The 14,802-nt window shown below is 51.7% G+C and overlaps 1 pseudogene; it reads left to right on the forward strand.

The window, feature by feature from the left end:
- Positions 1–1,843: 1,843 nt before the first annotated feature.
- Positions 1,844–13,530, forward strand: LOC123354606 (annotated as a pseudogene).
- Positions 13,531–14,802: the final 1,272 nt, after the last annotated feature.

The raw sequence follows: 14,802 nt of genomic DNA on the forward strand, positions 1-14,802 counted from the left end.
GGAAATACAAACAAATCTGTCTGCAAAGCACCCACTGGCCCATTCTTCTTCCTGGGGCGGCTAAACAGGTTATTCCCTTCCTTGCTAAACATTCATCTTCTTTCAGCAATAACTGGGGAACGGTGACATAGAGGAACCACCTGGCCTGCCCCCTTCCGAATGCACAGAAGAGCTGTGAGAAAGCACATAGGGCCTTCTGCATTGTGTTTATTACAGAAACTGAAATGGTGCCTGCAAAGAGCAGTGGCCAGCGCAGGTGGCGAGAGCCGGGCAGCTGTGGCCTAGGTGCGGGGTGGCTGTAGGGCTGCTCTGTGAGCTCCATCTCAGCCGGAGAGCAGCTGCGGCTCCTGCATGTGGCGTGTGCTACGACAGGGGGACAAGGAATGGCCTCTCAGATCCTCTCCGCGAGATGCTGTGGGGCCCACGGGGGTGCAGAAGAGAAGATGTCTCACACTAACGTTGCACTGTGTTGTTAAGGGGAGCCTTTGGTGTGAGGAATAGCAGGCTGTTGTCGTGTGCAGAACAGTGAGTTCAGAGCAAACACCAGGCAGTCAGCTGCCACACCCTCACTCCCCGCCCTCCAGCTGAGGGGGGGTTCAGGAAATCTATTCACACACCACCCAGAACCTGTGACAAGCAGCTGCCAAGGAAAGCAGCTCCACTAAATCGACTGGCAGAGGTTGACCGTGAAAGGAGGCTGCTTGGCTGCAGGGCTTTCTGCAGGCAGCTGGATGTGAAGACAAGACCAGAAACCTCACATCTCAGCCCAGTTCAGAGAACAGGCCCTTTGACACTGACTGAATCTTGTGACAAGTCTTCGGGCTGGGCTGATGGCTTCTCGTAGTGCGTCAGACACACTGATGCTCTGTTCTCCTCCTGCTGTGTGCAGAGCCCACACAGAGGGGTAAACTGCCTTGGAAAAGGCAAAGGGAAAGCAGCCTGTGCCAGTGCCGTGTCTTCCTTCACGCTGGGGGTAGATCTCGCTTCCCCCCCCTCCTTCACCTCAAAATGGGAAGCAGCTGAGGCAAAAGCACAGGCTCCACGCTGCAGCTCTGCTCCATGGGGACCTGCTCTGTGGGACCTGCTCTGTGGGAAGGGATGGTGGGGAATGGGATGCTATGGATCTTGCTCAATGGGGACAGGATATCATGGGGTCCTGTGGGGCCTTCAGGCATGGGATCCTGTGGGACAGGATATCAGCCCTGTGGCTAGTGTGCCTCACCCAAGTTAAACAGCTACCTCAGCCGCTCTGAAGCACTCCTGGCAAATCAGTATTTCCTTGAGGCCAATTGTCTATCGGTGAATCATGTTTAACTTGTTTAACTTGTTCCTTTCACTGCAGCAGCCACTTCTCCTGGTACCTAGACTCTGCTGAGCTCTCCAGCATGTTCCTATCGGAGCCCGAGTTCAGGGTTCACTCCCACTAAACCCCAGGATCTCTCCAGCATCCCAGGGGATTCTGAACAGAGGGGACTGTGACAGATGGTGCACCTGCCTTTCCTGCCTCCCTGCCGGAGGCCCCAGGGTCCTACTACACCCTGCCCCGGGAAAGCAGCTGAGAAGGTAGGTCCTTTGGGCCTGCCTAGAGAAGCCTCCTGCAGGCAGCCAATCAGTGCTCCACTGGCCCAGATAAAAGGAGCTGCAGGGCCCAGGCAGATCAGTCCCTGGCTGGGGGAACCAGAGGGGTGGGTCTGGGAGCTACTCTCTGGCTACAGGCGCTCGAGGGGTGAACAGAGTTTGGTTCTGGCTGCACTGGCTTAAGCTGCGGGGCAGGCTCTGTGAACTGAAGCAAGAAGTGAAGATACAGGGGCCAGGTGGGAAAAGGTCCAGGGAAGTAGCAGCAATGAATCAAAGTGAGCAGAACGTGGCTGCTGTTCACAGGGTCCCTGGGTCAGAACCTAGAGCAGGGGATGGGCCTGGGTTCCCCCACTGGCAAAGTGGTGTAAGCCCTGATAATGTGACAAGGCTACCTTGGAAGCCCAAGCAAAGGGCTGCATTTGAAGGGCCCAGAGCAGGGGCTGAGTGAAGGCCTGGGTGAGGGCAGACAGACAGTTTTGTTGGACTCTTTGCTACCCCAGAAAGGGCTCATTTTGACGGTGTGACCCAGTTCGAGGACCGAGCCAGTGAAGATCTGCCAAGTGAGGTCAACAACCTACAGGGGGCGCCAGGAGTGGGAAAAGGACTGCAGTACCGCACAGCAGCAGCAGGAGGCGCTCAGGAGGTGAGTGCCCCACCATTACAGGGCTCTTCTATGTAAACAGCCCTGGAGCTGCAGACTCACAGTGCAGGGAGAAATGTTATGAGCTGCCTTGGGCTGAATCCCACGGGGGACCCAGGCAGGTTCTGTATTAGACCCTTCTGCACAAAGCTGAGACCAGGACAGTTCAAGGAATCATAGCACCTAGAAACAGAAAATCCCTGTTGACTCCATTTCCCCTTGCCAAGTGCAGGGGAGATTGCACAATACTGCATATTGACTATGGTTTTGTTCAGTCTAGTTTAAAATGGGTCAAGCATGTATCCCTGAGGGGAAGAAGCAACCTACACAGGAGATAGATAATAACTGGCAATAGAAATAAGTAACAATAAGTACCTAGCATGCTCTGGGGTGCTGCATAATAGCACTTCACCCGCCTCTAGTGCCAATAGGCTCTTCCCGTCACTTATTTATTATTCTCTGTATTACAATAGTGCCTAGCAGCCTTCACCGACATTCCTATTCATAGGTTTTAAGGCCAGAAGGGACTATTTTGATTATTTAGTCTGACCTCCTGCGTAACACAAGCCAGAGACTCTCACCCATTGGGCCCCCATTGTGCCAGGACAGACTAAGAGAAAGGTCCGGAAGAGCGTGCAAGCTAAAGAGACGAGGTAGGCAAAGAGCGGAAGAATTATTATCCCCGGTTTAGAGATGGGGGACTGCAGCTGAGAGAGATTAACTGGTTTGCCCTGGCCAGGTCAGTCTGTGGCAGAGCAGAGGGATGAAGTTAGCTCTCCATGATGCCTGAACCGCAAGACCACTTGGTCTTCCAGGACTTTTCCCAGCTGTCCTCTCCTTGCCCCGTTACGCAGTAGCACAACGTGCGTCTCCCAAGCTGAACTGTGTGAACTTTTTTCTGGCACTGATCACCCTTCTGAACTCTTGTCTGCCTTCCCTGAGGGTCCCATCCCAGCTGTGAATGAATCTTGTCTAATGTCATTGTGGTCTTCATTCATTGTCCCAGAGAGTAAGGGAAATAAGCCAAATTAACTGGAAAAAACCTCCCAGATGATGTAATCATGCACTTCAAGCAGAGTCATCTGGGAAATTACTTTAACCCTTCCATCTGCCTAGTTGCTTTCCTGCGACACACATGATGCCATGGGTCTGCGTTTATTGAGGCTCTGAGGTCCGGCGTGGAACAGATTCCACTTCGGCAGTGACTGTGCTCCTTGGATCCAGTGATGCAGAGCAGAACTAGAAATGGCAAGCTCAGCCCTGCTGCTAAGGTGGCCTTCCTCGCCAGAACCGAAACCTTTGCTGCCTCTCACAGGCTGAGCAGGTAACAGGGCACAATCAGCCTTTTTGGGGGGAAATTTTTGTATCCTCCCAGCCACTTTGATGGTGGTTGTCTGGCAAAGATGAGTCAAGCCTGTTTGTTACCCATGATTCCCTATTCGACCAGGGCAGCATCTTGAGCCACCAACAAGGGGACAAATGACTTTTGCAGGTAACTTCTCTGCTGATAGGCCCAGGCAAGAGGCAATATATAGTGAAAGAGGGGGGGCTTCTCTCAGGTTTGGACTTTAAAGGAGATTTGTCAATCCTGAGACCTTTTTTTTTTTTGGTCCAGAGAAGGCTGAGATTCCATAGGCCAGGTCAATGCTTTGGGGGAATGTTTGTATGTGTAGCTAGAATGTATGTAGCAATTTCTATTTAACAAACCGTTACACAGTTTGTGTGATATCATGGCAGAATGTATATTCTGAGCCCGGGATCTCAAGTGCATTGTACAATGGTACACAATTAGCCTGTGGAACTAGCTGTCACAAGACATGATGGGGCTAGAATTTTGGATGGGAACTAAGCCCTCAAGCTTCCCTAAATGATGGGATTGTGGGAGGGGGTGGAACTTGGGAGGGCAGGGTTTTTTGCATCTTCCTCTGAAACAGCTGGGGCGGGCCGCTGTGGCGTGACCAGATATTGACTGGCTTAGACAGGTGCGCTATCTAATCTGGAAATTTCTATGTTCCTGTGATCAGTGGGAAGATAAAAGCAGGGCAGGTTTGAGCCAGGGAGCAGAGCACAGGGAGGAGCTGGGAAAGCAGGGGACCACCTGTAAAGCTGCAGGGCAGGATTAAGCTGAGTAGCAGAGAACAGGAACATTAGGAAAGTAGAGAAGCTCTGGGCAGGAGAAGATGGGAACGTGGGACAGCATCTTCCATGCAGGTTTTCCTGGCTTCTCCTTCCATTTTTAGGTATATAAGTGAGATGGAAAAGCAGCAAAGAGTCTTGTGGCACCTTATAGACTAACAGACGTTTTGGAGCATGAGCATGAGATGGAGTTTCTCTTTCCTCTCTCATCAGTTTTCTTTGCTATCCAGTGGCAAATACAGACACCGCTGCCATCTAGGACCTGAAAAATGGTTCTGTAAGGTGCTGCTCTGATCCTTCAGAAGGGTGACAGCCCAGGGGCTGGAGGTGACATGGGGCAGGGCACAGAGTGTTTGATGGAAGCTGTCTTGCCATTGGCTTCCTCCGCCCAACAAATCCTGAAGTGATGATGAAAACAAGGAACTCTTTGGGAAATGCAACCACAGTCACTGACACAACTATAAAGGTGAGGGGCAGCCCTACATGTTCCCCTGGTCTAGGGAAGGATCAGTGAAAGGGAAATCGAGGGCAGTGGCTAAAAACATGCTTTCCTGTTCCCCCTCCAAGCTAACAGCTTCTGTCTCATATTCACAGCAAAGAATCCAAAACTGGAGAGTTTTCTCTCCATGGAAAATTGTGAACAAAGACTAAGGCCAAAGGGTGGTGTGGTTGAGCAAACAGGGCACCAGACTGGGAGTCAGGATATAACAGTTCTTCTTATCGTCCTTTGTTACGTGCTTGGAGATCTACGAATGAAAAAGGCTACAGAAGGGCTAAGTACTATTATTTAAAAATCCTATCCAGGGAATAACTGCTCTGCATCTGATCCTGGAGACAGCAGCCTCTCCTCTGCCCTTCCAGTTGCTAACATAAAATAGATGGGTAATAATTTCAAGGTATTATTGTGGGTCTAACCCTCCAGGTTCAGGGCCTGATTTTCAGGGAGGCGAGACATCTGCAATTCCCACCCTGACGTCATCTGGAGTTGTAACTACTGAGGGTTTCTGTAAATCAGGCCTTTTAGTGGAGGGGGCCATCTCTTTCCATAGACCAGCAATGATTTGGGGTTAGCATTGCTGCTGCGTCTCTCCGTGGCAGTGTCTGTGCCTCTTTTATGGGGCACCAGGAGAGACAAAACATACTTTCCTCCATTGCCTTCCTGTCCCCGGGAAGCCCCCAGGTACTGCTGGTAAGGGAAATATTGGACATGCAGTCAAAGATGTGTCTCATCAGCAAGGCTGCCACGCCCAGCAGGCTCCAAAATGCAGATTGTAATTTAAAGATCCCTACTGCAGCAATATTCCACTTCTTTTCCCCTCCCACCCCCTACTCCTACTCTCCCCAAAACCTGTGCGTGGCAGAGGCAAAAGCAGAGGGGGTCTATTCACAACTACTGCCTTCTGTTTGCTTTGCAGTGACCGGGGCCGTGCGTGAGGAGGTAGGTGTCTCTGCTCATTTCCCATTTATCCTGGCTGTGTTTAGCTTCCTTTGGAATTCTAGCTAGCTCAGGCCTTGTCTGAGCGCGGGATTGTCCCTGAGCCAGCAGGCCCAGGCTCTGAGGGTAGACAAGGAAAACAGCAATTTACACCAATGGAGTTTTCCTTGGTTTCAAGGAGGGAACAGCAGAGCGAGTGCTTTCGTCTGCACTTGGAGATTGAACCCAGTGTTGGTGGGCCGCTGACTGCTGAACCCCAAGTGCAGACAAGGCCTTAGTCCTGGGGCACGGCCCAGCAAGGATTGCCTCTCTCCTGCTCCCTGAAGCCCTATTCCCTTGCTAACAGTAATGAAGTGTTTACCCAGCTCACTACAACATGGCCTGCATCAAGCCACAGTAAAACTCATCGCCTTTCTCCCTGTTGGACAACTCCTGTTAGCCTTCCAAGTAACAATGTGAAGCACAGTTTGGTTTATATTGGCTTTCAACTTCTTTTCCTGTCCCTGTGTTATGCAAATATATCACTTTGCACCAGACAAGAACTTCCTGATGCAATACACAATTTCATTGACTAAACTGAACTACCCAGTGACTGTAGAGAAACTCACAAATGTGTTTCCCTTGAGCAGCTCAGTGGGGTGACCAGATGTCCTGATTTTATAGGGACAGTCCCAATATTTGGGACTTTTTCTTACCTGTTACCCCCCCACACTCCCATCCCGATTTTTCACATTTGCTGTCTGGTCACCCTACACCTCAGTGAGAAAAGATTTCATTACCATGCAACTGAAAACAGCTCCTGTTGTGGGTAGGCTAATTGCTATGTAGCATAAGAAATACCACCATGATGGGCACCGGATAAGGAGCTAATTAGAATAGAATTATAAAGCTAACATTAAACCAGGGCCGCCCAGAGGGGGGGGCAAGAGGGGCAATTTGCCCCGAGCCCCACGGGGCCCCCACCAGAGTTTTTCAGGGCCCCTGGAGCGGGGTCCCTCACTCGCTCCGGGGTGCCCGGCAAACTCTTATGCAGCCGGGCGCAGGAGCTTCTGCCGCTCCCGGTCTTCGCCAGTGGGGGGAGGGGGGGGTCCTTCTGCTCCGGGGCGGAAGGACCCCCCGCCGGCGAATTACCGCCAAAGACGGAGCGGGACCCACCGCCAAAGTTCAGCTCGGTCTTCGGCGGTAATTTGGCGGCAGGGGGCCCTTCCGTTCCGGGACCCGCCGCCGAAGTTCAGCTCGGTCTTCGGCGGTAATTCGGCGGCAGGGGGCCCTTCCGTTCCGGGACCCGCCGCCGAAGTGCCCCGAAGACCCGCGGCGGGGCCCCCCTCCGCCGAATTACCGCCGAAGATCGGGCTGCGCTTCGGCGGCGGGTCCCGCTTCGGCGGTAATTCGGCGGCGGGGGGGCCCACCGCGGGTCTTCGGGGCACTTCGGCGGCGGGTCCAGGAACGGAAGGGCCCCCCCGCCGCCGAAGACCCCGGGCCCCCGGAATCCTCTGGGCGGCCCTGCATTAAACTCCTTATTGATTTGCATATCAGGTCTGAGCATAGGCGGCAGGTTTGTATAATTTTTGGTGGGGCCCAAAATGGTGGTGCCCCCCGCTCCCGCCAGGGGCGTCTCTAGAAATTCCGCCGCCCCAAGCAGGGCGGCGCGCCGCGCCGCTTGCGCCGCCCTTCCCCAGTCCCGCGGCCGGGGCAGAAGTGCCTGCGGACGGTCCCGTGGTCCCGCGGCTCCGGTGGAGCATCCGCAGGCTTGCCTGCGGGAGCTCCGTCCGAGCCGCGGGACCAGCGCACCCGTCGCAGTCCTCCCTGCGGCAGGTCCGCTCCTCCCGGGGCTCCTGTGGACCTCCCGCAGGCATGACTGTGGAAGGTCCGCCGGAGCCAAATGCCGCCCTGCCAGGACAATGCCGCCCCATGCGCCTGCTTGGCACACTGGGGTCAGGAGCCGGCCCTGGCTCCCGCCCTGTAAGCCGATATAAAATGAAGCTACAATGCATCAGTGCCACAAGATTACAAAGGTCAATTAAAAGTGGAAAGTCAGAAGCAGCACTTGCCTACTTCAATATACAGTATTATATTTTGTTGCACCTGTTGTGATGAAGTGGGAATGTCCTTAATATTTTCTCTGAATACTGTATGGGTGCCTCAGTTTCCCCTGCAAGATGCCAACTGAAGGTGTTGGGGACAAAGATCAGGTGGCTTCCTTGTCCGAAAGAGACACAGAGGCCAGAGGAGGGAGTGTCAGTTTGGAGCTGGCTGGGGAAATGGGGAGAGACCCAGAACTTGGTTCTGGGCTCCCCACCCCCCAAGATGGACCTGACAGAGGGGTTCTGTTTTCTGTACTTACAAGCTCTGTTTAAACTGTGTTCCCATCATCTAATAAACCTTCTGTTTTACTGTCTGGCTGAGAGTCACATCTGACTGCGGAGTTGGGGTGCAGGGACCTCTGGTTGCCCCAGGACCTGCCTGGGCAGACTCGCTGCGGAAAGTGCACAGTGTGGAAGGGCTGAATGCTCCGAGGTCAGACCCAGGAAGGTGTAAGCTTCTTGCCCTGGAGACAGTATGCTCAGAGAGGAGGCTCCCCTAGAGTCCTGACTGGCTTTGTATGGAGTTGTTCCAAAGCATCCCAGCATCCCCTTCCACACCATGCGCTTCCCAGAAGTCTGCACAGGCACTGACACTCCCTCCTCTGGCCTTTGTCTCTTTTCCAAGCATTAGGAGGCCACCTGATCTCTTTGTTCTCCAACACCTTCAGTTGGCACCTTGCAGGAGAGTGGCCCAGGCCATCAGTTGCCTGGAGACAGGGTGTCAGCCATTCTCTGTGCAGACAGCATCACACTGGCCCTCTAGGGCTTTACAACAATCACACCCCCTTATCCCACCATCTAGAGCCTTAAGAAATGCATTGGGGAAACTGAGGCACACAGACAGTATTCAGAGAAAACACCTGCATACGACCAGTTACATACTTTGAAGGGTGTAAAATAATCAAATATTGTGCTAAATACAATGATACTCCAAACTGACCACCAAATTTAAGTTGCATGTTTTTCCCCTCAGGTGAGGATTCTGGGGTGGGGCTGGGGATGAGGGGTTCACAGTGCAGGAGCGTGCTCGGTGCTGGGGGTGCAGGCTTTGGGGTGAGGCAGGGCTGAGGATGAGGAACTTGGGGTGCAGACAGGCTGCCCCAGGGCTAGGGCCAGAGAGGACTCCCCATCACCACCACTGGCAACAGCAAGCTCCAGGGGAGGGACCCCTCCTCTCCCCCCTGCCCCCCACAGCACACTCACTCTGCACCACAGTCACTGCATATGTTCCTTCCTAGGGCCCCTCAGGTCCAGAAAGCCCACTCACCTCCCCTGTGATGGGTACTAGGGGGTGGGGGTTGCCATCACAGGTGGCCTTCCATGTTGCTGCCCCTCACCATAACTTCACTGTGGATGGGGCTGCCCCTTGCCCAGCATGGGGCAGAAGTGGGGTCTGCATGGTGATGGCTATGGGGCAGGGGAGCAGGGTGTCATAAAATTCACCCAAGCCCCAGCTGCTCAGGTAGGTCTATGAATCCCCCTCCCCCATCTGCCCTGTGGTGGGTGGATGCTGGAGGGGAGGGGCACTGCCTTCACATATGGCTTCCTGCCTCCCTGACCCCTGCTGCAGGCTGCAGCCTGCTGCCCCTCACCGTAGCTTCAGTGGGGGGGGGGGACGAATGGTGGGAGGGGATGGCATGGGGCTGCCCCTTCCCCAGCGTTGGGCAGGAGTGGGGGCTGTGGGGGAATCATAGGGTCAAACACTCACGGAAGCCCAGGACCTGCTCAGGTGGGTGAGGTCAGTCTCCGAGTCCTGGCCGGAAGTGCCCTTTGCATCTCCTCCAGGTAGGGGGAGGGGAGGGATGCTAAACATGGCACAGCCCCCTCCCCTCCCCCGGCCGGTGCTCCAGCAAGCAACAGCAGCCGGCAGCAGCAGAGGCAACAGGCAAGGCAAGGGAGAGAGACATGCCTGCGTTTAAGCCTCCAGCCTCCGGGGTGGGGCAGAGGAGAGGGCTGCCACCAGCACGGCGGGCCCCCCTCCCCCTCCCTCGGAGATGGTACAGTCAGCAACAGTCAGCAGCAGCTTGCACTCACTGCTGACTGCTGTTATGCTAGGCAGCTGAGCGGCAAGGAAGAGACTGAGCCCTGGTCTACACACAGCCCCGGGGTCGAACTAGGGTACGCGAATTCAGCTATGTGAATAACGTAGCTGAATTCGAACTACCCTAGTTCGAATGACTTACCCATCCAGACGCCGCGGAAGCGAACTCCGCGGCTCCAAGGTCGACTCCACCAACTCCTCCTGCCGCGGTGGAGTACCGGAGTCGACCGCGGCGCTTCCGGAGTTCGAACTATCGCGTCTAGATCAGACTCGATAGTTCGAACTCCGAGAAGTCGAACTCGCCGCGTCGACCCGCGCGGTAAGTATAAACGTACCCTGAGACACGCAGACGCAGCTGCCTGCGTTCAGGCAGTTAAGCTCTCTGGGGCCGGGCGGGGAGGGGAGGGGAGGGGGGAAGCTCTCCAGCCCTGGTGGCGGCGGCGGCGGCGGCGGGGGGGCGCTCCAAGCAGGGGAGAAAAAACATTGGTGGGGCAGAGCCCCTGCTTGGGATTTATTCCTGGGGCTAAAGCCCCAGAGCCCCATATAAGTCGGCGCCTATGGGTCTGAGTGCTACCAGACAGGCAAGGCACTAGGTCTATATTGCACATATGAAACTTGCCTTTTGCTCCGTGTTCCAGCGTAAACACCAGTTGCCATGTTTCTGCATTTTAATCGTCACCACAGAGCATTTTACAGCATTGGACTGAGGTTCCGCTCTCTATTTGTCCTGTAGATAAACCCCACCACGGCGTGTTTATGAACATTCTCACACTTCAGGAATACATGAAGGTACTAATGTTATGGATAGTTCCTTTCATGCTGCTGACAATCCTCTCTGATCATTGGAGGGATTTCACAGGTAGCAGCAGTAAGTTTGGAGGGCCAGAAGGAAGAGGAGTGTGCTGTGCAGTGCCTGTGATTTAAGTTCCCTTTGTGACATTTCCTAGTGCTCTGAAATTCAGGAAGCCTCCTCTAGGATCAGAGATAACATCACTGCAATCTGGGGAGCAGGCTTAATCACTGTGTGCACTGAACTCTCCAGAGCAGAGCATGAAAGCTATGGACTGACTGCAAAGCCTGTGACTTTTGTGCTTTGGATAAAGACCGAGGACAGTTAGGGGTTGAATTATGCAAAGCCCCATGTCCTGCTGGTGGGAAATCTTCCCACTACCAGCCCCCTCGCTAGCTCCCGATGTGGAGAGGAGCTATTTGACTTCCCCTCACCATCTGCATAACATGCTGCAGTCTCCCGTTACCAGTTTCACCCTGGTATCTTCCCGCCAACACCAAATCTCTAGGGCCTCACAGGAAAAGACTGAGCCAACAGCTCAGCATCATTAAAGATCCCCACATTAAAGTGTCTGGGATTCCTCTAAAGGTGTCATAGGGCCTTCCCTGGGCACTCAGCTCTGAGTCCAGGGCACCAGGAATGAGCCACACAGATGTACCCCTAATGTCCTTCCTCTCTGCTCCAGGAGACCATGCTGGAGCCACTTGACCACAAGAACCTGGATCAGGATGTGCTCTATTTTGCTGATGTTGTAAGGTGAGTCGCGGGGTTTTGTGGCAAAACTAGGTTCAGTGCCTGGGAATTTTAGGGACAAGTGGCTCCATTCTATTAAGACAGATCTTTCTCTCAGAAGCCATCATCTGCAACTGCATCTCTCTGTGCTGTCCTGTCAGCCTAATGTAAAAGGCCCCACTTCGGAGGATGCTCTTTTGGTGCAAATTCTTACCACACTTCCATGGACACCCAATTCTATCCAATGTCCATGGAAACTGGCCAATCTCTCTCTCTGGAATTTCTAACCTGCTTCCTAGGGAGCGTCTGTGCTCAGTCAGCTGTTCAGAATTCTTGAACCTGAATGCACAATTTATTGTTGGCAGTGCCAAGGGACCAGATCAAGGATCAGGGCCGCACTGGGGTTGGCACTGCAAAAACATGTCACAGTCTCTGGGTCAGTAAATCTACGAGGATTTACTGAATCTTTACAGACAGGCCAAAACAGCAGAACAGGCCTCTTTATTGGAACATTTCTACACTCCAAGGGGCAAAGCCCGTAGGGTGCGGTTTTGTATTCAACGAACTACTTGGCTCATTTGTGACTGCAGAATTGTTATTCTGTGACTCCATGTAACAGGCAGGAAAAACACAGCTGAATTTTCAGGTCTCAGGTTTAAGTGCATAGCCCTGAGTGTTAGAAAAACCACCGATTCATAGAAATGTAGGGATGGTAGGGACCTCAAGAGGTCATCAAGTCCTGATGACTTGAGGCAGGACCAAGTAAATCTAGACCATCCCTGACGGTGCTTGTCTAACCTCTTCTTAAAAACTTCCAGTGATGGGGATTCCACAATCTCCCTCGGAAGCCAGTTCCAGAGCTTAACTAGAGTTAGAAATCTCCTTTGCTGTAAATTTAATCCCATTATTTCTTGTCCTACTTTCAGTGGACCTGGAGAACAATTGATCAAAAGAATTGTTTTCTTTATAGCAGCCCTTAACATCTAATCCACTGATCAGATTAGATCAGGGAGTGGATTGTATATAGTCTATTGGTGTGTGGGTTAGTGGGAGGGTAGGCCTATATATCACAGAGATAGGGTATCTTTGTGAAATGAATAGTTCAACAGGAATTTCAATGATCAGCAAATTGTTGGGATTTTCTGAGTTGTGGGATCAGCCCCTTGTGCCTCGATTTGTCATCACCACATTTGGAGAAAAGTCCTTGGGGAAGAGACCTTGAGCTGACACTCCTGATTTACACCCAGGGAACTGAGCAAATAAAGTCCATTGAAATTGCTGGAGTCACATGTTGCCAGCAAGCAGGACCGCCCAGAGGGGGGGACAAGTGGGGCAATTTGCCCCAGGCCCCACAAGAATATAGTATTCTATAGTATTGCAACTTTTTTTTTATGGAAGGGGCCCCCGAAATTGCTTTCCCCAGGCCCCCTGAATCTCCTGGGTGGCCCTGCCAACAAGAGGAGGAACCAAGCCCCTCATTTTCATAGACGTTTGCAAAGTGCCATGGAAATGCACAAGGAGATGGTGATGAGCCAGCTGTACAGTAGGGCTGGGACAGAAAGACGTTCATTACAATCCCCCATCAAAGTGTAAGGCAAACTACAAACACATCCAAATACCTAGTGCCTATTATCGGATACTGAACATACTGGTTTAGTTTGTTGTCTAGGAAGGGTTGGTTATAGTAGGTGGCTATTCAGTAATGCAAGGACAGCACAGTGCACTCCCTCCAGAGGAGCTGGGGTAGGGGCTATGAAGCACAGGCAGAGCACTGGTTGGAGAGAATGCCATTTGCAGACACTGTACACCAGGCTGCAAAGCACTGGACATGTGGAATCTGCTGCAAGTTCAGATATTTCTGGCAACACCTAGTTTTACCTGAAACAGTGCAGTTCTCCAGCCTTAGACAGCACACTTCTTCACTTGACGTGCTCCTCTTCTCACCATCAAGCCTCTCTTTCCTCCACAGCACAACAGAGAACTTAGCTGCGTATATCTGGGACAGCCTCCAGAAACGCCTTCCGGAGGGATGTCTGTACAAAGTCAAAAATCTGTGAATCTGACAAAAACTTGATTGTCTTTAAGGGCGAATAGAAGGATCTGAGGATATTAAGATGCATCCTGAAGCCTAAATCCCCATGGGTTGTGTAATTGGTAAGCATGACTCTGATATTGCAAACTTTCAGTCAAAAGAACATTTAACAATTAATAGAAATGATTGTTGACAAGTCCTTAATTGTAAGTCATAAAGCTGCATTAAAGGGTTTCTCATCAGATTAGTTGCTTGTGATTCATAAACTTTACTAGCTATTGAAATGTCTTGTGATCATTTTGCAAATGAAACATTTGTTACACCAATTATCATAACAACCCTGATGTTCCTGGCTCCAAACTTGACTTTCCAGCTGATATTTCTTAATAAGCAACACAGGAAGAAATGGAAGGGATTTGTAAAAGTCATTTGGGGAAAAAAAAACCTTTTGCAAGGTGAAAGTTTACTATGAGTGCTAATGAATCCGTTCCAAAGGCAACTTGTATTTATTGCCCTTATTTATGTGACTCTTGACATACCACTGCAGAATTAGATGTAGCATTTGTCCTGGATCTGCAGTTGCTGATACTTTTCCTTTTCCAGGGGCAAGAACACCAGGACTCTGTCTCATGACCATTGAAATAGCCCTGAGGAAAGAGTAGTCTACCAGCCTAGACCCATTTTGGGCATTAAAGGATAACCCATCAGCTAGAAAAAGGTCATTGCCACTACATTAGGCACATAGCTGTTAGTCATCCCCCACGGTGGAGGTAGATGCTGGCAGTGATGCAGTATTTCTCTCTCACATACTGTTTAACTGGAAGTGGGTGCCTATGATTCCCTCTGTAACTGTGTGGTTTCGGTACTTGCCTTGGATGTGGTGTAATGCTGGTTCGACTCGCTTGTTGGTTAGAGATTGGCACCTTGATTTCTTACCTCACAAGTCTTCCTGTCATAAACAGATAGTTAAGGGTTAACGTCTCTTTTACCTGTAAAGGGTTAACAAGCTCAGTAACCTGATGAACACCTGACCAGAGGACCAATCAAGGGACAAGATAATTTCAAATCTCTGAGGAGGGAGGTCTTTGTCTGTGTCCTTTGTTTGGATTGCCGTTCTCTCTTTGGATCTAAGAGAGGCCAGACATATTCTTCAAGTTCTCCAAAGTTTCCTGAAGTATTTTCTTCTATTCAGTATAGTGAGTATTAGAAAGGCGAATTAGTCTTATAATTAATTTCTGCATTTGCAATTGTGTGTTTGCTGAAGAAATATCTTTATTTCTGTTTGCTGTTACTTTGATTATTCTGAGGAGGACGGAGGGGCAGTCTCTCCAGTT

The sequence above is a fragment of the Mauremys mutica genome, chromosome 22 (genome assembly GCF_020497125.1).
Source record: "Mauremys mutica isolate MM-2020 ecotype Southern chromosome 22, ASM2049712v1, whole genome shotgun sequence".
Taxonomy (NCBI): Eukaryota; Metazoa; Chordata; order Testudines; family Geoemydidae; genus Mauremys; species Mauremys mutica.